Source organism: Tamandua tetradactyla, chromosome 21 (assembly GCF_023851605.1).
Source record: "Tamandua tetradactyla isolate mTamTet1 chromosome 21, mTamTet1.pri, whole genome shotgun sequence".
Taxonomy (NCBI): Eukaryota; Metazoa; Chordata; class Mammalia; order Pilosa; family Myrmecophagidae; genus Tamandua; species Tamandua tetradactyla.
In genome coordinates, this window is record NC_135347.1 from 43,253,025 (window position 1) to 43,280,046 (window position 27,022).

Here is a 27,022-nt window from a genome sequence, read left to right on the forward strand (position 1 = left end):
ATGTCATCTGCTAGCTTTTTCTCCTGGCTTCCTGTTTCATGAAGCTCCCCAGGAGCCATTTTCCTTCTTCATTTCCAAAGGTCGCTGGCTGGTGGACTCTACTTCTCATGGCTATGTCGTTCTGCTCTGCTCTCGCTGAATCTCCTTTCTCCAAAATGTTTCCTCTTTTATAGGACTCCAGAAACTAATCAAGACCCACCCAAATGGGTGGAGACATGCCTCCAGCTAATCCAGTTTAACAACCACTCTTGATTAAATCACGTCTCCAGGGAGATGATCTAATTACAGTTTCAAACATTCAATACTGAATAGGGATTAGAAGAAATGGCTGCCTTTACAAAATGGGATTAGGATTAAAACATGGCTTTTCTAGGGTATATACATCTTTTCAAACCAACACAATTCTTTTCCTTGTGAATTCTAAAATACAAGTTCTTTTTAGATACTGGTTGCAAATATATTGACCCACCTTGTACTTTGTCTTTTATTTACTGTAAGTGTTCCGTGCAGAGCAAAATTTTAAAATTTGTTGAATTTCAATTTATCGTTTTATTTTCCTTTATGCATTAAGGTTTTAGTTTCATGTCTAAGAACTCTTTCCATGACTACAGGTTACAAAAAGTTTTCTGCTGTATTTTTTGTGAAAGTTTTATAGTTTTGTAATTGTCATTTATTTCTGTGATCCATTTGAAATTTATTTTAATAAGATGCTTGTCTATGTTGAGATTTTATTTTATTTTTTGGTATTTGAATTTCCATCGGTTTGAGCACCACTTATTGAAAAGATTGTCCCCTATGGATGGAACTGCCTCTGTATCTCTTGTTAAAAATCAACTGGGTCTATTTCTGCTTTCTGTTCTATTTTATTTACTTATATGTCTGTTCCATCATCAATACCACACTGTCTTAATCACTGTAGTTTTATGGTAAGTCTAAAATAGGGTAGTGTGTTTCCTTCCATTTTATTCTTATTCATCAAAATTGTTTTGCCTGTTCTAATTCTTTGACTTCCTATATAAATTTTAGAATAAATTTTTCTATATATACACATATATACATGTTCTGCTGGGATTTTGATTAGAATTGTGTTCTCTCTACAATTCAATTTGGGGAGAATTGACATTCTTACTATATTGAATCTTCCAATACATGAATACAGTATGCTTCTCCATTTATATGGCTCTTTTTTTAAAATAAAATAAAAAGTTGTATTTACTTTGAAGCATTCAGAATGTCAACAAAACAGCTGTGACTTTTTCTTTTTCTTTTCGATTGCAGAGTGGTCTTCAGTTAACAGAATGATAATTATTTCTGATAAGCTGCATCAGAGACAGCTGAAGAGGAATAAACTACCATCCCCATATATAACTGATTTGTACTGTGTGCCAACAAGGACCTGCTTTAAATTTCCATGCCAATTTACACCCCCCACACTGTACCAGGCAAGGTTAGTGGCCATTGAAAAGGTCACCAGGACAGGGTTATCTAAGACACATTTCGGTAGGGTGTTAACTATACAAAAAAAAGACCCTGTACAGTTTAAAAAACAAATCTTACATAGCCTTACATTTCTTTTTTTTTTTTTCTTTAGGGAAGTGAGCTGTGTACAGGGGCATTAAATGCTTTATAGACAAGAAAAAAAAGTGCACTAGAACCAACTTCTTCTTCTTCATCATCATCATCATCTTCTTCATCGTCATCTTCTTCCTCATCTTCATCTTCCTTTTCCTCCCTTTTTAACTGCTGTTCTTAGCCTTGATGACTCCCTTTTTGGCTGCATCAGGCTTTCCTTTAGTCTGGTATGCAGCAATATTCTTTTTGTATTTCTGCTTCAACTTAGCAGCCTTCTTTTCCTAAGGCTGCTGGTCATCTGCAGCGACATCATTCCATATCTCTCCCAGTTTCCTGGCAACATCGTGATGGGACCAGGCACTGTAGTTGCTTGGCTATCTCCCTGCAGCTTCATCACAGACCTCCATATCTTCTTGTTGTAGTCGCTGGGTCCTTTCTGCAGGAATTGTTCCCAAGTTTCCTTTGGCTATGAAGGAAGCCAAGGAGGTTTCCTGAATTAGTTGTTGTAGCACCCATCGCCTGTGAATCCATGTTTCTGGACTCTTTGGAAACTTGGCTAAGGCCAGTTTTCCCAGACGAAAGTCCTTAGTTGGATTTACAGTGGTCGCCTTTGGTATCCGGGCAATACTCAGAAGAAAAAGGCCCAAGGAGGCCTCTCGGGTGTATCGGAATCCTGGAACTTCTTTTTTGTTTCCCTTTTAGGAGGAATATAAGTTTTCATTTCTCTTTCATATCGGGTCTTGTCCATCTTGGGTATGTCTTCAAATTTTCTTACTCTTTAGAAGTCATGGTCTTTTATCTCTTTGAGCTCCTCTTAGAAAATTCTGAAAAGTTGACTGAGATCTGGGTGCTTCTCGTGCTCCTCCGCGAAGAAGGCATATGATGTCATTTTGCTTCTTGGCTTCTTAGGGTCTCCTTTGGCCATGTCTGGTTATTTTTCATCTCTGAGGCTCAGAGTTCCTTTATTATTTCTGGTTTAAAAATTTCTGAGTAAATTAGTTTTAAAAATTCTTTTAATGCATAAAATTGTTTACAATCAGAATTATTTCCACAAGTCCTTTCACATACTTAGTTGCCAACTGTATTATTTTTTTATGGCCTATTCTTATCCTCTTCTAGTCCATATCCTTAGATCTAGGACTAAAACATTTTAAGTGATGCTACTGATCCTTTCCCAAGGAAAAGGTATGTGTGAATTGTGTTTTCTCCCGCAGAGTTGTCAGACTGTGAACTGAGCCATGTACACATGCGGCGGGAGTGTAATCTGTGGCATGGAACCAATTAGACGTGAATGGCCTTATTTGTGGATCAGGCCCCAAAGTAGCTTGGCTGGTACTTGTTTTAATTCTTTTAAAATGGATACCAGAAAGAGACATATGCTCAAAAGTTTGCTTGTGACATGTCAGTCAAATTTATAAGCTGCTGGAAGTGAAGGGCATATTACCAATGGCAAAGCAAGCATATCTCAGACTTAAGAAGACTGCACGCTCTCTATACTTTCTACCTTTTCATGTAGAAAGTGAGTTCATCTACAGAGACCTTAAGTGTTATAAGACTACTGCTTGGGGAAAGTAGTTCAGTGTCACACAATTAGTGGTGAAGTGAGTTCTAGAATCTAAACTTCAATCTCAGTGTACAACTTTCATTCCACTACACAAAATGGTTTCATCCAGAGACAGATGAGTAGGGGAAGAAGTGACTTACTGTCTAGCTTGGTCACGTGTTGTAAAACCCAGATGCGATGGGACCAGGCACCATAGTTGCTTGGAAATCTCCCTGCAGCTTCACCACAGACCTCCATTTCTTCTTGTCTTAGTCGCTGTGTCCTTTCTGCAGGAATTGTTTCCAAGTTTCCTTTGATCATAAAGGAAGCCAAGGAGGTTTCCTGAATTAGTTGTTGTAGCACCCATCGCCTGTAAATCCATGCTTCTGAACTCTTTGGAAGCTTGGCCAAGGCCAGTTTTCCTAGACATAAGCCCTTAATTGGATTTACAATGCCAGAGAGGGTCAGCTCTTTCCTCACGTTCCATGCAGTGGTGAAGTCTGGGTTTGGAAGCAGCAGGGTACATGGTGACGTCTATCAGTTCATCTTTGGTCAGCCATTGCTTTCCTATTCTGTACAGAAGGACCTAGTGCTGAACGTATGGTAAAAGCTCTCCACACCAAGTTTGTTTTCAACCGGGACTACGGGACTCCGGTTACATCTAGCTTCAGGACGTGGAATCAATTCAATTTCATCTGTGTGCGGGTTCCTCCTGAAGGCGTCAGTGATACCCTTCACCAGCTGCCGCACCGACACTGCCGCTTCCTCTCTCGTCTCGGCCACGGTGGCAGCGGCGGCAGCTCGGGCGGGCCTCGGACAGAGTGCCGGGCCGCCGGCTGGGGTTCCGCGGGGAGCGCGCGCGGGCTTGTATATGGCTCTTTTTTTGGTAGGCAGTTTTCAGCGTCAAGTCTACGTGTTTTCTTAGACTTAATCTCAGTATTTTATTTTTTGAACTCTCCGTTCCTAAAGTTCTAAATACCTCCCTGGTAAAATGGTGAGCATTTGCATGATGTGAAGACCAGGATTTCTCAAATTTTTGATATTTATTTATTGGCAAAAATGCTATTATTGAAAAGGAGAAGGAAACCACAAGTTTCAAGTTGGTTCTCTGGATTCTTCCCACGGCTAAATCTTTTCACTTTTAGTTTGTCTTCAGTTTTCCCAATTAGATAGATATCCTTGCATAGTAGTTGGCAGTTTTATTGCATGTTTGTAAAGAAGCACTTTGAATGAGATTGCATCCTGACATTCTGTGATTTGGTATAAAATGTATTCTTTCAAAGTAGTGTTAAACTTAACTCATACAGAATTTCCTCATAAAATCCACCAGTCTTAAGAAAAGTGATTTGCATGGTCTATAAAGTTGAAATTCCCCTTATTTCCAGGTAAAAAGGCATTCTAAGGTCATGTCTGTGTAAACTGAAAAATTTTTCCCTCTTTTTTTTACCAGTGCACTCATAACCCCCACAATGAAGCTAAAACTGGACTCATAATAAATCTAATAATTAAATCAACTTCCTAAATATTTCTCTCATCCACGCTTGTCTCTTTTGTCACCAGGATGCCTTCCTCAGTTGTTTGACTCTCCCTGGTAGATTTGGTGCCCAGTGGTGTGTGTCCCATTGGCAACACTGTAATGCTGTCATATCATGGAATATTTGAATATAATTTGTGCCAGTTGCTTCTCTGAAAAAGTGTAAGTTTCATCCTAACAGGTCGAAGGCTGCATATGCCCTGGGTTTACCCTCAGCCCAGCAGCACAGTACCCAGTCACCATACACTCAGCTCTAGGGCAAAATGGCAGGTGCTCCATGAATATTTTTTGGAAAAATAAATAAATGGGAAAAAACCCAAATAACTGAGTTGAATAATTTTCCCATAAAATTTCCATTTTGTAGTTATTTAGTATGGACAATTATCTTTTTTGGGGGGGCATCAATTATCTATTTTCCTGGAAAGCTAAAGAAATCCAGTGAATTCAAATTTACAGGCTTAATCTAAATGAACCATAACTCACCAGCCACATTTGCTTTCAATACTATACTCCATCCTCATGATACTGGTCTCAGGTAGATGTTGACATCTCTTCTAATTTGCTGGCTGCTGGAATGCAATATACCAGAAACGGAATGGCTTTTTAAAAGGGGAATTCAATAAGTTGATAGTTTACAGTTCTAAGGCCAAGAAAATGTCCCAACTAAAACAAGTCTATAGAAATGTCCAATCAAAGGCATCCAGGGAAACGTACGTCCAAGAAGGCCAATGAAGTTCAGGGTTTCTCTCTCAAGTGGAAAGGCACATGGCGGACACAGTCAGGGTTTTTCTCTTGGCTGGAAGGGACATGGTGAACACGGCATTATCTGCTGGCTTTCTCTTCCAAAGGATCAGTGTTGCACCTGGGTTCTCTGCTTCTCGTGGCTATGTCGTTCTCTGCTCTCTCAGAATCTCTCTCTTTCTCCAGAATGTTTCCTCTTTTATAGGATTCCAGTAAACTAATCAAGACTCACCCGAGTGGGTGGAGACAGTGCTCCACCTAATCCAGTTTAACAACCACTCTTGATCGAGTCACATCTCCAGGGAGATGATCTAATGACAGTTTCAGACATACAATACTGAATAGGAATTAGAAGAAACAGCTGCCTTTACAAAATGGGATTAGGATGAAAGCATGGCTTTTCTAGGGTACATACATCCTTTCAAACTGGCACAGCATAGATATTAAAATAAAATATAAGTAACCTGAACTTTATTAATGGATTTAAACGTGAACATGCCAGCAGTTGCAAGGTCAAGGAGTCTTCTTTCTCATTGCAGGAAACCTACTTTAATTATAAATAAGCTAAAACAGGAGAAGGAGATCTGTATTTTTCATAATTGATATCTCTATTAGGTTGTATCTGGCATTTTCACATTATGGTGAGCACCTAGCAAGTAGACATGCATTAGGCAATAGATATATGGTAGCAATGATGATTACAGCGGAGACATGCAAAGTATTCTTTTAAGTAGTTTGGTAGAACAGGCAACTTAGTGGATAAAGTGCTGCCCTAAGGATCCAGCAAGTGGGCTCCTATTCTCGGTCTCCTTACTTGGGTAACTCATTCCAATATCTCGCTTCTTTCATTTCCTCTCTTTATAAATGGGTCGAATGGTATCCACCTCACAGGCACGAGCAGGAATTAACTACAGAGAGTCCCAGGAGCTCCTTAGAATAAAAGTAATATATTTACCCAGGAAATAGATTTTGTACTGAAATTGAATTCAATGGAATCCAGGTCATTTATTTAATGCTTTTCTCCTAGGACATCAGCAGCTGGAAGGCTAGGACTATAACTTGGTGAAATGCTAAGCTTACTGGGCTTTTGTCCACCCAAATGTTGCTGTGCAGTTGAGTTTTTCCATTTTATCTGGCTAAGGGAAGTTGCTTAAACACAATCTGTGCGCGCTCAGGAAATGTGACTTAAAGCATTTCAGAAGTGAGTCACTCATCATCACATGTTCCGGGGCGGTAGGTAAGATACTGTCACCCTTACCTGCCTGTTCTTATTTGATAAATGCTAATTGATATTATCTGACTCTCGAGAAGGTGGGTTTGTTACATCCCTTCTTATTAATTAGAGTTGAATAGCTCTGACTGTCACCCACCCCTGATGAATAGCTAGCATCTGATGGTCTCGTGTTTGCTTCACACCTCAACGTGGTTGGGAATAATATAAAGGAAAGCTGCTTTCCTTAAACAAGAAAAATATAGAAAATCCCAGGGAAGTCAGCATAAAAAAAGGGAAAAGAAAAATGAATATAAGGATAATACAGAGGCCCATAGATCCTTGGATTTAATGGCCTCCCTTTATTAAAATTCCTAAAGATGAGTCTGAGATCCTATATATTTTCTATTAAAAATCATCTAATTTTGGAATTTAGTCTTTAATTGTACCTATTGTCTTTTTTAAAAGGCATATGCAAAAACATATAAGTTGAAACAATCTTTTATTTTTTTGTACAAATACAGATTGCCTTAATGATTAATAGATTAATATGTTTTAGGAAAACAAATTTCCCCTCCTTCCATTTTGTTCCTAAATGTCAGTCACTTAACTCAGAACAAGACTTAACTATTCAAAAATGTAATTTAGAGAGTAAATAGTTGTTCCCATAATGATCTTATGGCTCTTGTCTTTCAGACTTTTTCTTGTTTTAACAGTAAATCAATTGAAAATATGGTAAGAGTGGACAATACCGAGCCAATTCACCATAATTATTAGTGATAAAGGAATTAACCCCAAGCTAGGCTACACTTTCAATTGCTTGTGACCTGTGCCCAGGGACACTGATCATAAAAGGAAATGTAATTAGCTTCTGCCCGATGTTTCTCTGTTGCACTGTGCGCTTGGTCTTGTTAATGGCTCTGCTCCCTAATCTGTTTTAAAATGAAAGGAACAGTCATGTGGGCAGTGGAGAAGGTTGGACAGCACCTAGAGATGTCTGTGCAGAATAATTTGGGAATTTAGGTGGCTGGAAGTCTTAAAAATGAACTTCAATTTGAAAGAAACCCTCAGAAGGCACTGAGCTGTCAATCATTCTTTTCCACCAATTTACGGCATTGTCTTATGTAAGTAGAGGAATGTATGTTAAACCTCTACCAAAAGATAAGTCAGGGCCTAAAAAAAAAAGTTCATATCAACAATATCACTAAAATAAAAATTTTCCTCTGGAGAAAAGTAAAAGAATGAAAAGTGCAAGGAACGGAAGCAACAGAGAACAGGCCATCACTCTGCCATTTTCTGCAGCATCCTGCACTGCATAAAGTATCTGGTCTAAAATGTTTCTTAATTTCTAGCTTCTGAGCTAAGTTAGTACCTCCTGTTGTGATTTGAAATTGCCCCTAAAGAACTAGTGATGCCCCATGTAAGATTGTGGAAGACATTCTACTTAGTAGATATTCTCCTTCTCCAAGACAAAAAGATGTCTTTTTTCCAGTTCACTCTGCTCTGTTCATCAGAGGATCTATTTTGCTTCTTCATTCCAGCTTTTGCCTTCATTTTTGGATGTAACAATCAAGCTCCTTCACCACAAAGGATATTGGGCCATGTTTAAGTTTGCTAAAGCTGGCAAAATGCAACGTACCAGAACTGGGTTGGCTTTTACAATGGGGGTTTATTAATTTAAAAGCTTACAGCTCTGAGACCATGGAAATGTCTAAAGATGGCATCAACAGATGAAGCTTCCTCCCCAAAGACATGCTACTGACAACCCTGGACTCCTCTGTCACATGACAAGACGCATGGTGGCATCTACTGTCTTTTCCTTCTCTCCTCAGTTTTGTTGCTTTCAATGTCTGGCTGGTCTGTTGTGACTTTCTTTCTAAGCTTCAGTGTCTTTCTATCTATGCCTGTGTCTTTTTCTCTGTGTATGTGCATGTGTGTCTGAGTTTCATTTTCTTATCAAGGACCCCAGTAAGAGTATTAAGACCCATCAGGAATGAGGTGGGTCACATCTTAGCTTCAGATCCTACTCATCAAGTATCCTACTTACAATGGGTCCACTTCTAAAGGAATGGATTAAATTTAAGGACATGATTTTCTGGGGTACATAACCGCTTCAAACTATCACAAACCAATATATTATACTGGTTTATTCAGGTTTATTGGTTTATTTATATATTTATAAATATATAAAAATATATTTAATATATATTATATTGGTTTATTCAGGCCATTGCTTTGTCAGGTGGGAGGAGTATTGCAGAGACACTACAACTAGTGTTCTAAGACTTTTAGGCTAGTTAATGGGAACAGGTGATACCATAGAACTTAGCCAAAAATCTTAGAAGAAGCATCAGAACAATTGGTTGGCCATCTCCAGTAACTTTTGTCTTTGTGCCCAGCAGACAGGTTCTAGAAGTGTGCACTAGAATGCATGATATTTTAAAAGGTAATGATGATCTTCTCTGGAGTCCAATAGGGGTTCTGATCTTTCCTAAAGGTACATCAAAAGGGTCCGAAATCAAGACCTGTAGACTGCTCCTAAAAAGTTAAGATCATCTGGTTTCTCCAGGGCACTGACTGCTAAGATTGAGAGTTAACAAAGGATGTTGGAGGGAGACTGCGATTCCTGCATGTTCATTTCCATCAGGTTCCAAGTGTGTGGTGATCTCTGATGATGCCTCCCTGTACTTTTATAGGGCTTTTGTCCAAGGACAAAGGCACACTTGTGAACTCTTTCCCTATCTACTATAAAGTGGGATATTAAGACTCCTCCATGTTTTATGTTTGTTTGTTCTATTTGCTTGAAGCTTTTGTGAATCTAAGGGAAGTCATTGGTAAGCACCTGCGACTGCCTACGTTACTCTTGGAGGTAATAGATGAAGCAATGAAGAGAAATGAAAAATTGGTCAGAAAGTATGAAATTTGACTTCTTGTTCACAAACGTATAGTTTCAATAGATCTAAGTCATTTTTCCAGGTCAACATCCCATCTCTCATGGGTGGATGGCACCTCCTATTCATGATTCTTTATGAGAATAGGATAATATTTAATCAATTGCTTATGAGGAGACATAGTAGAGAACATTATACAAAGTAACATTGTTATTTATTTATATATCTTTAAGTGGTGAGTAGTGTTAGGTTATTCGAAAGGTGACTTTATAGAACATGTAGAGTCCAGTTCAAGTGCCAAAGTAGGCAAACCCAAATAATTTATCTCAGAATGTTCTGTTACTTTCTTCTGCTACGTTGATAAAAAATGTTTTCTAACATTTGAGGAATTATTTAGTGAATAATTATTTTTAGGGGGCCTCTCTTGGACAGACTGTAGTTTCGAATTGAGAGTTGACTAGTGATTTCTATGTGGTTGTTTGTCCTCAATGTTGACATGAACCAGAGATAAATTATGTTTAAATCAGTAAAATGGAGAGATAAATTATGTTTAAATCAGTAAAATGGGCCTAGTGCATGACTTATAGGTCATGGAAACAATATTAGTAAGACTTCTACTGAAATTTTAAGTGAAAAGCATTATAAAAATGCAAAATGTTCTTACATTATATGATATTCAATGAAAAAATTTCCAACCTTTCTAGTGCCTGGATTAAGAGGGAATCAAAAAGAAAAAAAATTTTAGTTGGGCTAATACTTTATTTCCTGAAATGTAACTAGGATGTAATAATGAAGAATAAAACACTTAGGAAACAATTGATAAAGCTGGTATTGAAAAGGTTGACAAAGGGGTTTTTCTCCTTTCCCCCTCCAAAGGCTAACCTCCAAACAAAATCTTAGCCTTAAGTTTTGAACTGTCTGCTGCAGACAATCACCACTTTCCAAATACAGCCTGGCAAATGCACAAAGAGCAAAGTTTAGTCAAAGTTCATTTTCAGGTCATCCTCTCTGGAACCATCAATCTGGACAACCTCTGGGTAACCTTTTCCAAGCTTGCAGACTGGAGCGGGATCCTTTGCGGCCTCATTAGAGCATGCAACAATTAATTTGTCTCAAATGGAAATTAAACAGTCATGTACAGTGTAGAAAGAAGGTCAGAAAGTAGATCTTGAGGTGCATTCACAACTTCTCTTTGGGAGTTCTCCCCGGCCCTGCAGGGAGGTGGAGCAGACTCAGAAGAGAAATAATTGTATGGGGAACACATGACAAAACCCCCATGACAAAAAGCATACATAAATAGAAGTGAAATTTAACCTGAGAACAAATCGCCAGTGTTTTCTAATGGTGCTCAATCGTGCCTGTCTTTCAGAAGACTTAGGGTGAGAACTCAGGCAAAGATGACTTCACAAATGCAGTGTGTATTAACCCAGAAAACTCAACACAGTTGTCCTTGAACTTACTTCTGATTGTATCCTAGTCTTGTATTCATGAGCTAGAGATTCTGTCATGAGAAAATGGGAGAAAAGGTTTGATTTGGAGTTCTGTTGAGTAAATGCTGTTTGTGAATTCATAGCGAATGGAACCATTGTCTTCCAAGATACCATTTTGACATAATTAGAGGAGTTAAATGGTTAGCATTAGCAATACACACAGGAAAATTTGAAAAAAAGATAAAATGCCATTTATTTCTTAACAATAGAAATGTAAAGTTCTATACCACTACTGCCTTATCCAAAAATTAGTATTCTCTTTCTTATATGTGTGTTTGTGTTATTATATATGTGAATTTTACAGTAACAGATTTCAATAGCTTAAGAGTTACTTTTTACATAGTTGTTGATGGTCAAGTATGTGTGCCAATTTGGCTAGCTTACAGTGTCCAGTTGTTTGGTCAAGCACTGGTGTAAGTGTGTTATTTCATGGATTTAAATCATTAGTCAGTTGATTGCATCTATGGCTGATTATATTTACAATCAAAGGTGATTGCTTTCATCAATGAGAGTTTTCCATCCAACCACTTGAAGGTCTTAACTGATTGTGTCAGCAGTCAGAAAGAGGAAATTAATACATTTACTTCAGCATTTCTCGGGGAATTCATCAAAACCTTCATTGGAGATCACAATTTGCAGCCTACCCTATGTGGAATTAGGATTTGCCAATCCCTAAAATTGTGTGAGCCAGTTCCTATAATAAATTTCATAATATTTATACATATATATATATATCTTATTGGCTTCTTTGAAGAACCTTGGCCAACACAGATTTTGGAACTGGAAATGGGTCTTGAGAAACAGACTATTAAGGATGATATTTCTTAGTTGGTTCTGGGGTTCTTGGAATTGGTTCTCTAATCCAATTAGATTAAAAAAAACTACAGACTCTATTTCCAGTGATCAAGATGGTACTAATAGCCCACGGTGTGAATTGGCAATAGAGATACACAAACTATTACTATTGGATACTGCCATTTAAATGCTTATAAAAGGCAAGGCTCTAGTTGACAGTTTATTTGATACCTTAACAGAGTTTGTGGTGTTAAAAAGAATAATTATGTTGGCTGGTTGTTCCTAAATATAATGAATACAACTGTTAAATAAAAGGATGCACTCAAGGTTTCATATTCCCAGCTCAAGCAATGCATGAAGCTCATGAAAATTTCTGAGTGCTTTGAAAGAAAGTTGTTTTTTGAGATTTCTGAAAACCCAGAGCTTCAGAGTGTGAATAACTGAATTATAATGTAAATTGAATTTCCAACCTTGCAGGTTATCTTCTCTTCAAGTGAGGGTGCTGACAGGGAAGGAATAGGATCCTAAAAATTGAAATGGTCAACTATGGGCTAATGATAGTGGGGACATTGAAATCTTAATTTCTGTTGAGTTTTCTTTGCTAGATAAACCTGTAATAATTGGCCTTGAGGAATCAGCCATCCTACCACTAATCTAAAGAGATTAACCCTGTTTTACAAGATGAAATGGTACTGGGATGCCCTAAGGTAGTTACCTTGTAAGACCCTGCTAATTCCCTCCATGCCCCACTCTAACCACCCCACTTTTCTTCCAAAACTATAACTAGACTGAAGTCCCAACAGGCCCTGACAATGAAATACCATGAAAGGTGTATTACACTTCAAAACAACTGCATGATTTTTTCCAATTTATATAGATAAATCAGAGGAATATGTGTGAGAATGGATATTAAGGGTGTGGGATAATGTTGGAAGGAATATAGGATTAGATCAAGGGGATTTTATTGATAGAGGCCCCTTATTTGAGATCCTAGAGTCAATGTTGACAGTTGAAGGGTTAGAAAGAGCTCTAGTAGTTTGTTTAGTGGTTGGCTGAGGACCCCCTTATGGTCCCTACCTAGGTATTATGAACTGCCTAGGTATTATATAGATGAGGGGGTCCAAAGGCTTACAAGGATCAGAACGTTAGAATGGAGTTATCATGTAAGACCTGCTTCCCAACCCCAGGAATGTCCAGAAAACACACCTTTTACAAAGACTGTGAGGAATAAATTTGTGAGACTAACTCCATCATCCCTGAAGAGCTCAGTGGTTGCTCTGTGGTTGCTTTTATAGTGGGTACTGCTGCTACTGAACTTGGATCCTTAAACACAATGGGGATGATCAAGAACCTCTGTTGACTCATGTGAAGTGACAGCACTTAATTGCCAAAGACAAAGTGGGCATGGCTACCATAATGGACGTCACAGTCAAAGCAGTTATCAGAATAGTCTGAATCACAGAGACCTAAGGTGTTGGCTAGTTGATCATGGTTACCTAGAAGTGAAATAGATGGGCAGCAAAATAACTAAATTCTTACTTGATCTGTATAAGCAGAAGAACAAAAGTCTAACTTGAGTTGGAAAAACAGAGAGTCATGGCCTTCAGTCAACTCCCAGACTTGAGACAGTTTGCAGACCTAGAACACACTGAATGAAGGAAAGACCAGGTCCTCTCGGAGAAGAACCCTGTTACACTGCCAAAAATTTATGCTGTTAATCTCCTTCCCAACCTTCCCCCAAAGGACCTAGGGCCTTTTGCTCTGGTGACTGTGCATTGAGGTAAATGAAATGATCAGACATTTGGGGAACTATTAGACACTGGCTCTGAATGACTTTAATTCCAAGAGGCCCAAAATGTCACTGCAGTCCAGCAGTATAGAGGATTATGGAGGTCAGGTGATCAAAAGAATCCAGTGGGTCCCCAATTCCGTGGTTATTCTGGAATGTATTATTGTAATAGACATACTCAGCAACTAGAAGAATCCCCACATTGGCTCCTTGACTTGTGCAGTGAAGCATATTATGGTAGGAAAGGCCAAGTGGAAGTCACTAGAACTGCTTCTACCTAGAAAAATAGTAAACCAAAAGCAATATCACATTCCTGGAGGGACTGCAGATATTAGTGCCATCATGAAGGACTTGAGGGATGCAGAGGTGGTGATTCCCACCACATTCCCACCACATCCCTATTCACTTATCCTGTTTGGCCTATACAGAAAACAGATGAATCTTGTAGGATGCCAGTGAATTGTTGTAAACCTAATGAAGAAGTTATCTCCATTGTAGCTGTTGTCTCAGATGTGGTATCATTACTTGAGCAAATCAACATATCCCCTGGTAACAGCTATGCACCTATTGAGCTGGCAAATGCTCTTTTCTCAATACTTATTTATAAAGGCCACCAAAAACAATGTGCTTTCACTGGAAAGACCAGCAATATACTTTCACTATCCTATCCTAGGGACATATTGATTCTCCAGGCCTATGTAATAATCTTATTCACATGGACCTTGATTTCCTTTCCCTTCTACAAGACATCATAGTGGCCTACTATATTGATTAAATAAATGCTGATTAGACCTAGTGAGCAAGAAGTAGCTATCACTCTAGACTTGTTGGTATGGCATTTGCTTGTCAGAGGGTGGGAGATAAATCTAACAAAAATACAGATACCTTCTACCTCAGTGAAATTGCTGTGTCCAGTGGTCTAGGGAATGTCAAGATGCCCCTTCTAAGGTGAAGGATAAGCTTTTGCATCTTGCCCTTCCTACATCCAAAAAAGAGGCATAATGTCTAGTTTTCCTGTATGGATTTTTGAGGCAACATCTTCCTCATTTAGGTGTGATACTTTGGCCTATTTACCAAGTGACTCGGACAGTTGCTAGTTTTTCATGGGGACCAGAACAAAAGAGGGCTCTGAAATAAGTCCAGGCTGCTGTGCAAGCTGCTTTGGCTTTTGGGCCATGTAATTCAGCAGATCCAATGGTGCTGAAGTTTCCATGGAAAATGAAGATAATGTTTGGAATCTCTGGCAGGCCACTGTAGGGGAATCAAAAGAAAGAGCCTTAGGGTTTTGAAGCAAAGCACTACCATCCTCTGCAGGTTACTGCTATCTTTTTGAGAAATAACTTTTGGCCTGCTACTGGGCCTTGGTTGAGACTGAATGCTTAACTATGAACCACCAAGTTAACATGAGACCTGAGTTGTTCATCATGGGCTAGGTATTTTCTGACCCATCAAACCATAAAATTGGGCATGCACAGTAGCACCCTACCCCCATCATCAAATGGAAGTAGTATAGAAAAGATTGAGCTTGAGCAGACCCTGAGGGCACTATTAAGTTATGTGAGGAAGTGACCAAAATGCTCATGAGCCCCCACTCCTGCCTCATTACTTTCTCTTTCCAACCCTACAGCTTTGGCTTCATGGTGAGTTCCCTATGATCAGTTGACTGAAAAAGAGAAAACTCAGGCATAATTTACAAATGGATCTGCATGACAGACACGTTCCACCTGAAAGTGGACAGCTGTAGCATGACACCTTCCTGGGATATCCTTGAAGGACAGTGGTGAAAGGAAATCCTCCCAGTTGGCAGAGGTTCAGATGTTGCACCTGATCATTTTGCTTGGGAGGAGAATTGGTTAGATGTGTGTTTGTAAATGGATTCATGGGTTGTGGCCAATGGTTTGGCTGATGGCAGGAACTTGGAAGGACCATGATTGGAAAATCAATGATAAAGAGATCTGGGGGAAAGGTATGTGGATAGACCTTTCTGTATGGGTGAAAAACGAAGATATTTCTGTCCCAGCTGAATGATCATCAGAAGGTGTCCTTAGCAAAGAAGGATTTTAACAATCAAGTGGATAGGATGACCTGTTCTAGACTAGTCAGTGTCAGGTCTCAGAAAAAGAATATCACATATAAAAGGGACTTTTTTTTAATCCAGAGGGCCCCTCAGCTTCTTTTGCAGAACCAGATGTGGCAGAGAGATCCCCAGTCATGCCAGTGCTGCACCCATCAGAAGGTGTCATACCCATCAGAAGCTGAATGAAGCAAGACCAGATATGATAAACAGGCATGTGGTCAAGCCCTGTTCTTGTTGATAACCCTCCCCTCCTGGTGCATTTTTCCTTTAAAATCAGAAGCTCTCAGAAAGAGAGCCGGAGACATTTCTTTCCTTTGGCTGGGAGGTTTTTCTGGCTCCCATGTGCCTTATCCCTGTTTTCTCCCCTCAATATATCTGTTGAGCTTTGACTTGCTGTGCTGTGTAGAATCCTTAATGATTCCACGGTCAGCCTGACAGCCAGCTGCTTTCCCCAGCCATTCCTGTCAATTCTCAATGGAATTATGAACAAAATGACCATGGGTAGAGTGGAAGGTTAAATGAGGGCATAGCAATATGGACTTCCACTCCCCAAGGCTAATCTGGCTAGTCATTGCTGAGTTCCATGTCTGCTGGCAGCAAAGACCTACATGCAATCCTTGATATGGCACCATTCCCCAAGGTGATCTGTGGCAGTTATTTATATTGGACTACTTCCGCCATGGAGGATGCAGTTTTGTTTTTACTGGAATAGACTTCCCAAGGTGATCTGTGGCAGGAGGTTTATATTGGACTACTTCCACTATGGAGGTTACAGTTTTGCTCTTACTGGAATAGACATGTACTTTGTATATGGATTTATCTTCCATGCCTACAATGCTTCTGTCAAAACTGCCATCCATGAGCTTACAGAATGTCTTATTCACCATCATGGTATTCCACACAGCATTGCTTCTAATCAAGAAACCCACTTCACAGAAAGTGAAGAATGGGGATGAGCACATGCTCACAGAATTCAATGTTCTTAACCATATTTCCCATCATCCTGAAGCAGCTAGACTGATAGAACTTTAGACCTTTTGAAGAGCAAATTGCAGCACCAACTAGAAGGCAATACACTGCAGATCTGGGGCCATGCTCTCCAGGAGGCTCTATATTCTCTAAATAGGCCTCCACTTTATGGTGTTATTTCTCCCATAGCCAGGAATGCAGACCCAGGAATCAAGAGGTGAAAATGGGAATGGCACCATTTGTTATTATCCTCAGTGATCCACTGAGGATAGAAAGAAAATTGCTTCCCACCATTGTGACCATAAGCTATGCTGGTCAGTAGGTCTTAGTTCCAAAAGGAAGTAGTGCTTCTATCATTAGACACAACAATGATTCCACTGAAATGGAAGTTAAGATTGTCCTCCCCAAGCCACTTTGGGCTCCTCACACCTCTGAATCAATAGGCAAAGAGGAAATTACTGTATTGGCTGGAGTGGTTGAGTCTAATTATCAAGGAGAAATAGGACTGCCACGACATAGTGGAGGTAAAGAGTTTGCCTGGAATATCAGCGATCTTTTAGGGCATATCTTAGTACTAACATGCCCTGTGATTAAAGCCAATAGAAAACTGCAACAACTCAATCCAGACAGGACTGCTGATGGTCCATAACTTTCAGGAATGAAGGTTTGGGTCATCCCACCAGACCAAGAACTACAACAAACTGAGATACTTGCTGAAGGTTATGGGTAAAAGGAATGTGGATTGGGATTTTGGATGAAAGTAATTATAAATATGAGACATGACCATGTGACCAGTTGCAAAAATGAGAACTATAATGGTTTTAGGTATTTCTTCCTTGTTTTGTTATGCATGTTTGTATATATACATAAAGCAAAATCTTTGTTTTATTTCCTTTGTTATCCCCTTTATCATGTAACATAAGTTGCATTAACTTTATGACATAGTAGTTAAGTTACAGGATATCAAGTTTAAGAGAAAATATTACCCAAGGACTTGCATCCTCTTCTGGGAAATGGGTTAGTGTGCTTCCAGTTGAATGCAGTTGAATTATTTAGGCAAAACTATGACTGATATTATCTTTATTTAGAGATTAAGTATGGCTTAAGGAGAGGTGTATAGGTGCCAAGTTGACAAGGATTAGACTGTAATGGTCAAATTCACGTGTCAACTTCCCTAGGGTATGGTGTCTGGTTGTTTGGTCAAATAAGCACTGGTCTGATTGCTCCTATGAGGGTATTTCACGGATTTAAATATCAGGTCAGTTGATTGCATCTAAGGCTAATTACATCAATAATCAATAAAAGAGATTGCCTTCAGTAATGAGAGAGGTCTCATCTAATCAGTCAAAGGTCTTAGGAAGAACTAATGATTTCAGCATACAGAAAGAAGAATTTCTATCTCTCTTCAGCCACACAACTTCTCTTGGGGAATCCACTGAAACCTTGATCAGAGTTCCCAGCCTGTAGCTTGCCCTATAGAAGTTAGATTTGCCAATCCCCAGGGTCACATGAGCCAACCCCTATAATAAACTCTTTTAATATTTACTATGTGTCTGTCTGTCTATCTATCTATCTCTCTATCATCTATCTATCTATCTATCTATCTATCTATCTATCTATCTATCTATCTATCTATCTATCTATCTATGTCCTGTTGGTTCTGTTTCTTTGGCAAACGAACCCTTATACAACAGAAAAATAGGAATTAAAAAACCATAGTTTTATATGCTATATATTTAGATGATATGATCAGATTTTCTCCTCTTTATATTTTAAGAACTCAGTACAATTTAAATTTATGTTATAAATTTATTAAGTAAAATAGAATTATGTGTGTGTAGTAAGGAATAAAATTTAAATAATAGAATAAAAGGTGGAGATAGTCGAATGATGAGTTGCTCAAAGTAACTGTAGTTGGAAAGCAGAGATACTGAAAAAATTAAACTATATTAGACAGAGATCTATTCATATTTATATACAATCAAGAGAAAGCTGAAATAATTCCCAAGTCCATTGAATGTTTGCTCACAGATCTACAAAAACACATCTTTGAACTTTAAAAAAATTCTGACACTTAAATTACTATTGACATTAACTAGTTCTTCCACATCATGCTCATCTCTAATGTTGGCATGTTAATTCTTTAAGACTATTATTTTGATTTTATCTAAAAAACAAGTAATGAACTTAATCTGCTTTTTTAATATCACATTCATTTAAGTATAATTTACATACAATAAAATTAATCTTTTTAAATGTTACATGATTTTGTATAAATATATACAGGTGTATAACCACTACAACAATCAAGGTTTTGAGCATTTCCATCCTTCTGTATAATTCCCTCATGCTTCTTTGTAGTCAACTTCCTCTCCCTATTCCTTGGGCACCACTAATATGATTTCAGTCCCTCTAGTTTTCCCTTTTCAGAATATCTTATAAATGGAATCATTTATATTATCGTTTCTTTTTTCACTTAACATAATGAATATGTGCTGATGCTGTCTCAGTAGTTTGTCATTTTTATTGCTGAATAATACTCCATTGTATGGCTATACAGAAATTTGGTTATCTGTTCACTAGTTGCTGGATATTTGGGCTGTTTACAGATTTTCATGTATATGAATAAAGCTGCTATGAACCTTTATGTACAGTTCTTAGTATGGATATGTGTTTTCATTTATCTTGGGAAAATACCAAAGAATAGGGCTGTATGGTAAATGTGTATTTCACTTTATAACAAATTACCAAACTACTTTCCAAAGTGGTAGTACCATTTTGCATTCTCATCAGCAATGTTTGAGCATTCCTACCAACCATTTGTTCTGTATCCTTATCAGCACTTACCTAGTGTATTAGTTTGTAAGCTTCCGGAATGCAATATATCTGAATTAGAGCAGCTTTCATAAAGGGAATTTAGTAAGTTACAAGCTTAAGTTCTAAGCCTGTAAAAATGTCCAAACTAAGGCATTCAGGGAAAGATACCTTAAATCAAAGAAGGCTGATGGGTCAGGAGCACCTCTATCAGCTGAGTAGTCACATGGCTAGCATCTGCTGATCCCTTGCTCCTGGATTCCATTGCTTTCAGCCTCTGTTTCTGTGGGGTTCCTCACTTTGCTTCTCCAGGGCTGGCTTTCATCTCTTGGCTTCCCTTGGCTCTCTCCAGGTTCTGCCTTGCTTAACATCTCATGGTGATGACTGCTAGACTCCAAGCATCTCCAAACATCTGTCTCTGTTCTTCAAGCATCGGCATCTGTGTCAGCTCTGCTCTGAAGTTTCTGTTGGTTCTGTTGTTTCTGAGATTTCTCCAAATATTTCCCCTTTTAAAGACTCTAGTAAATTAATCAAGACCCAGCTAGAATGGGTGGAGTCACATCTCTATCTCATCAAAAGTTCACACCCAGTGCCACATCTCTTTAGAGATAATCTCATCAAATGTTTCCAACCTACAGTACTGAATCAGGATTAAAAGAAATGGTTGTTTGTATGAGATCAGATCAGAACCAAAGCATGGCTTTTCTGAGGTACATAATAGCTTCAAAATGGCACACCTGATGCTGTCAATTAAAAAGTTTTAGCAATTTGATGTATGTGTAGTGGTATCTCATCATGGTTTAAATATCCATTTTCCTAATGACTAATGAGGTTGAGTGCTTTTTATGTGCTTATTTGGCATCTTTACATCTTTGGTGAAGTGTCAGGATCTTTTGATCAGGTAAAATGTTTGTTCATTTATTATTGACTTGTGAGAGCACTAGATTTATTCTGGATGAAAGTTCTTTATCACATGTGATTTGCAAGTATCTTCTCCTAGTCTATGGCTTATCCTTCCCTCTTCTTAGTAGTATTTCTTGAAAAGCAGACAATGAATAAAGTCCAATTTATCAAGTTTTCATTTTGTGGTTTGTGATTTCTGTATCATATAAGGAATCTTTGCCCAGTTCCACATTTTTCCCCTGTCTTTCTTCTAGAAGATTTATACTTTAGACTTTACATTTAGGTACATGGCTTATTTTGAGTTAATTTTGTATATCCTGCTAGTTACAGATTTTCATTTTTTTCCTTACACATATCACTGCCCAATTATTCCCGCTCCATTTGTTGAACAAATTTTCCTTTTTTCATTGAATTACCTCTGCACCATTGTCAAATTCAAATTCAGTTGTTCATATATGTAGATCTGTTAAAACAAATACCATACAATGTGTTGGCTTAGCAGCAGGAATTTATTGGTTTATGGTTTTGAGGCTAGGAGAAATCCGAAATTGAGGCATCAGCAAAGTGGTGCTTTCTCCCCAAAGATTGTGGTGTTCGGGGGCTGGCTGCCAGCGGTCCCTGTCCTTGGCTTTTCTGTGACATGGCAATGCAGATGGTAGACTCTTCCCTTTTCTCTTTCAGGTCCTGTTAATTTCTTGCTTCTCCTGTGGCTTCTTTTCTTCCCCCGTGTCCTTCTCTATGAATCTGGGAATAGGATTAAGACTTTCTGATTCAGTTAGGCCACCCCTTAACTAAAGTAATCTCATCAGAAGGTCTTATTTACAGTGGTTCATATGCACAGGAATGGATTGAGATTAAGAGCATGTTTTTCCGGGATACATAGCTCCAGGTCACCACAAGGTCTATTTATGGACTATATTCTATCCCAGTGATTTATATAGCTTTCCTTTCAAGGTACCATGCTTTTTTGATTACTGTAGCTTGTTTTTGTTTTTCCATATAAATTTTAGAATCAAGCTGCCAATTTCTACACAAAAAAAAAAGCCCTTCTAGGATTTTGTTTGGAATTACTTTGCTTCTGTAGATCAATTAGGGGAGAACTGACATCTAAACATAAATGAGTCTTCAGATCTATGAATATGGTATATTTCTCCATTTATTTAGATGTTTTTATTTCTCTCATCAATGCTTTGTAGTTTTTGCATACAAATTTTGGACACATTTTGCTAGGTATAGCCCAAAGTTTTCATAGTTTTGATAGTATTGTGAATAGTGCTTGTTTTTAAAAAATGTCAATTTTTATATGCTTATTGCTGTTATACAGAAATGCAATTGATTTATTCTTGGCTTTACTATATACCATCTGTTTTGATATTTATTAAAGTACCAACACTATATTGGGTCTGTTTGTAATTCATGCCTGCTTGAGATCCTTGGATGATTGGCTAAATAAATGATTATTGGGAAAACATAACATGAAAAGGTTACTTATGGGTAGTAGTGTACAAAGATTTGAAAATTAAGTTATATAAATGCATAATTTAAAGAGAAAAAAGAGACATATCCAAGAGGGTAGTATTGAATATTATTCAAACAAAATGGAAAATACATTAAAAAACTCTGACTTAATCCTTCAACAGAGTTTAACCATAGATCATTTCTGAATCAAGGGAAACGTATAAAAAAAAAGAAGAATTTTATAAGTGGTATTACAAACACCAACAATAAAAGAGATATGATATTGCAGGTTCCTCTAGCTCTTAAAATTCTGTGTCTTATTCCATGTTCCCAGTCAATAGTTTACCAAAAGTATCCAAATATTGTCCTTCTTTTTCATCTTTAATATTTGGAGCTTCAGTTGCTATGTTTCTCTGTAACAAGTGAACCAGATAAAGCTAATTTATATATTTGGTTCATCTTCTCAGTAACTGGCACAACTAATGTCCATGCAAAGATTTGTATAAAAGACACTAACCTGGGTGGGCCACATTGGCTCAGTAGGCAGAGCTCTCGCCTGCCATGCCAGAGACCCACGTTCGATTCCCGGTGTCTGCCCATACAAAAACAAAACAAAACAAAAAAGACACTAACCTGCAGCTTGCCCACAACCACAACAGAGTCTGGGCTGGAAACTGCAAATCCTCCTGTGGTGGTTTGAAGCTGTATTTATCCCAGAAAAACATTCTTAAATTTAATCCATTCCTGTGGGTGCAAACCCATTGAAAGTAGAACCCTTTGCTGAGTTAAGATGTGACCCACCTCAATCAGGATGGCCTAATCCTATTACTGGAGTCCTCTATAAGATAATGAAATTCATATAGAGAGAGTGCCATGGAAGCAAGAAGCTGAAATCAACAAAACTTGGAAGAAAAGGAGCGACCATCAGACACTGCCATGTGCCTTACCTTGTGGTAGAGGAGCCAAGTATTGCTGGTGGCCAGTCTTGAAGAAGATAGCATTGATCATCTTGATGCCTTGATTTGAACATTCTCACAGCCTCAAACTATAAGCTAAATAAATTCCCATTGTTTTAAACCAATCCATTTCATTTCCTCTGTTTTGAGCATTCTAGGAAACTAAAACACAGGCTTTCACAACTGTTCTCCGATCTAGCCCTCTAAACTTTAGTCCACCTCTGCTCTTCTGTTCCCCCACTGACCCACACCTGGCACTCCAGGGGAGCAAAACCATTCACCCTTCTCCATCACAACTCTGGGTCCTTGAGATCTTGATTGCTGTGCTTGGAAAGGCCTCTTCCTTTTTTTCTCGCCTGGATAATTCGTATTCATCTTGCAAGAACAATATTATATGTCACCTCTATAAAATATTTCCCAACCCATCAAAACAGTTACAAACTCTTCCCACTGTATTTCCATGGAACTTTATTCTTGACTTTATTGTTGCACTTCCTCATATTATATATATATATATATATATGTATATGATTATTTTCATCTACTGTATTTTTGAAGTTGATAATGAGTATACATTATATTTTGAGATATCTGAAACAACTGTAATGTGATATGAAAAAATCTGTCTTTTCCCAATAGGTACAGAGTTATTGTTACTGTTAATAATACTATGGTTTTAAATATTTTTTCATAATTGAAGAGAATACTGAATTTTAGTGGCTTGTGGAAATAAAGATTTAATTTTTCCTATCAAAATTCACACCTGCCCAGTTAAGAATCCCTGTGGTAGAGTGTGTAAAGAAGGGGAAAAGGCAGGCATAGAACTCTTGGGCATTCTAACCTTTAAGGGTTGAGTAGAGATGATGGAGAGGAGGCTAGAGAAGAAATGGTCAGAGAGGTAGAATAGGAATCTGGAGAGTGATTGGTGTTAATGAAACCAAGGAATGAGAACATCCCATGCTTCAGGAAGAGGCCAAGAAAAATTAGTATTTAAAAAAGTAGACAGAATTTGATCAATGGAAGTCTTTGTCTGAATTATTTCTGACTTTTATGGCAGCCATTAGCCTTATATAGGTTTGGGAGGAGTAAGTTATTTTCTTTCCTCTGGCTCATTGGACCATCAAGCTTTGGATTCATAGCACTTGGGGGCCAAATCCTATAATACACAAAAGATAACCTTGAGGGTTTCCCTGGCTGTAAAAATACCAGTCTCATAAAATGAATAAAAGTTATAATGTTCAGTCTATAAATTAATCAGGGGAAATGGGGACATAAATTTTAGTAACTTTGTATCATTATGAGTTTGTGTAAAGGATTTTGTTGGAAGAAATAAAGACTTAAGACCATGTGATACGTGAACTATGTTTCCAAAGAAGGTGGTGGCTGGGTAAATGACTTCTTGTTTAATCACCTGTTCTCTTTTTTATGATTTAATATATGAATTTCTCTTACATGATTGCATTTTAGATTTGATTGATCTTAGTTTTTAATTGTTAAATATGGCATTGATTAGACTTAGTTTTATGGGAATATAATTGCACGTAAAGTAAGCCTTGGTCAAATTTTAATTGAAAATATATTAGACAAATTCCTTGACTTTTTTCTTTTTTTGCCTCTGTTTCTTCATTTGTAAAATTAAAGCTTTAGGCCAGATGACCTTGAAGGTCTTTATGAGGTCTAATAGTTGAAGACTATGGTTTTGTGTAGGGGAAATAGCTATTAGTTAATTATACTTTTCAAATGATTATTTTGTCTTTTGGAAGTGTATGAAAATCCCATCATTTACAACTATTTGTATTCATTATCTAGATGTTGTCTTCGTATAGATGGGTGCAGGTAATCACATCAACCCTGACATGAAGACTGACATGTTTCTTTCCAGCAGTCAAATTTTCAAACATGAAGGATGGCTGGCTCTAAGTAGCCAGTGCTGCCTGTCTGACCCACCCATATTGAATTGCTGCAAAAACTATATCAATTTTTAGAATTGCTTCAAACCCTGAGAGACTGTAATACTGATGGACCTGAGAGAACATATGGCCCAAGTGGCAGAGCTGGTTGCACTGCAGCATAGATAATACTTATATGAAGAGCTCTTTCCTGTTCTCGTCTGTACTCAAAGCTGGCTACCTTTCGTGTCATTTAGTAAATTGGTCTGAGCAGCATTCCTGAGTCTGCAAGACCAGACTCTGAAGAGACAGACCAGATATTGTTCTTTTTCGTAGTGGTGGAAGTTCCAAGGTATGATTTCCTTTTGAGGGGGTGTTCTGGTATACTCCAGACTGCTTGACCCCTTGAAACTTTACTTTCATGTCAGGTTCCTGAATCTTTGAAATTTTTGTTCTCTAGTATCTGGAGCATATGTGTCTCAACAAGACCTCAAACATACCTGCCAATTCTTGCTTATCTGGTCTGCTTGACATGATGTCACCAACATAGTGGACCTTTGCAATGCTTTGTGGAATATCCAGATGATCCAGGTTCATTTGGACTATATTATGACAGAGGGAGAGTTAATACATCCTTGGGGCAAGAATAAATGTGCATCATTGTACATTCCATGTGAATATGCACTATTTCTGATCCTCTTTTCTAACAGGACTGGAAAAGATCACATTTGCCAGATTAATGGCTGCACAGTTTGTATCTAAGACTGTATTCATGTGTTCTAGTAAATATACCACATTTTGCACAGCAGTTGCAATTGGTTAAGTTTGTGGTAGTCAAATGTCATCCTCCAGGATCGAGCTGCTTTATAGAATTCTTTGGGGCTATTATGAATTTAAGTATGATGAAGACCCCTACCTCTGAATTCTTTAGGCCTATAAGGTTGGCACTAACCTCTGCCATTGCGTTAGGATGAAATATTAGTTTTGACTGTGAAAGAGATGTTTCAGGTGTTTTCATTTGGCCTTCTCTACCATGATAGCTTTTCTTCCATAGGTCAAGACAGAGCTCCTGTAAACTGCCAAGTATGTCCAGTACAGTTATAAAACTGGAGATGTGGAAATGACTACCAGAATTGGGCCAGGATTCTATTTCCTAGCTGGCTCCCATATATCTCCACACTTGACTGGGGACTATGATAAATAACTCTTTGGGCTTCTAGTTAGCAATATTAACTCAGACCCTGTGCTCAACAGTCCTCAAAAAGTCTAGGATTCCTCTTTCTACAATTTTTGGTTACTTGAGTAAGTTAGTTACCTGAGTAAGTAAATGGCTAGTGGTCTCTTAGGGAAGGACTACTATATACATCTGTGGTGGTGGAAGGTTCTTTCCCCTAAGGACCTGGTGTCTCTTTGAGTCACTGGATTTCAGGTCTGAGAAGTGTTTCAGGTCTGTAAAATAGGCAAGGTATCATGACTTTTTACTGGAGCAGCTGTCAGCCTTTTGACTACTCAGCCTTGATTTCTTTTGGTTGTGTAAATTCAGAAATACTTTTGTTCGTTGCCCATCTGTCTTCCCTTCACAATGCCACGTACTTTGAGCCATTTCTATAGCTACCTGTGAGTCATTACCCTCTGATAATGATAAAATCCCCACCTTGCTCCTGCTGGTGCAGCATTACCATCTGGCCTCTGTTATTTTGGGATCCTATCGTCCCTACTGCCATCTTTAACACCTTCTACCATCAGCTCTGGTCTACAGAGAACAGCCACTACTGAGCGTCTCCATGATTCTCAGGCCCTTCTAAGCAGTTCATTCTCTATCAGTTTCATAGAATGTTTTTCAAGCCCTCCCATGGAATAGCTGCTGCTGTGTTTTCAGCTTTATGTAGTATATCCACTCAAGCATGCTGACTTTCCTGAGTCTGATTATCTCTTTCTCCATGTCTGCCATGGCAGTTCTGACATTTCTACTTCACCTAGTATAGGTTAGAGCCTTTTCCAGGCTCCTAAGACCCATCCTAGGAGTATGTTTATACTGTCACCGGGGTTCTTTCTGGGATATTGAATCCTGTATCATGGGATAATGCTTCCATATCAATAATCCCTGTCTTATCTAAATTTATGTCCCACACACTTTTGTTCTAGCACCCTCAAGATCTAGTCCCCTCTCCTAGCTCTCATGGTACAGGTTTTCAAGGTCCTCAGCATATTGTTCCATTTTTCTCTTAGGAGTCCCAGCACTTCCTCAGTCAGGTTATGTTATGACTTGACCCTAGAAATTGGTCTGGTGGCCGTAAAAGGATGTAGGAGCAGATGCTGAGGAGGACATGTATTGTCGTGCAAAGCAGAGGCCTCTGCATAAGCTTTAAGAACAGGTGGAATACTAGCCTG

General features: G+C 38.3%; 1 pseudogene; it reads right to left on the reverse strand.

Moving 5' to 3' along the window:
• Positions 1 to 1,946: 1,946 nt before the first annotated feature.
• On the reverse strand, positions 1,947 to 25,228 carry LOC143665195 (protein prenyltransferase alpha subunit repeat-containing protein 1 pseudogene; annotated as a pseudogene).
• Between the last annotated feature and the right edge of the window lie 1,794 nt (positions 25,229 to 27,022).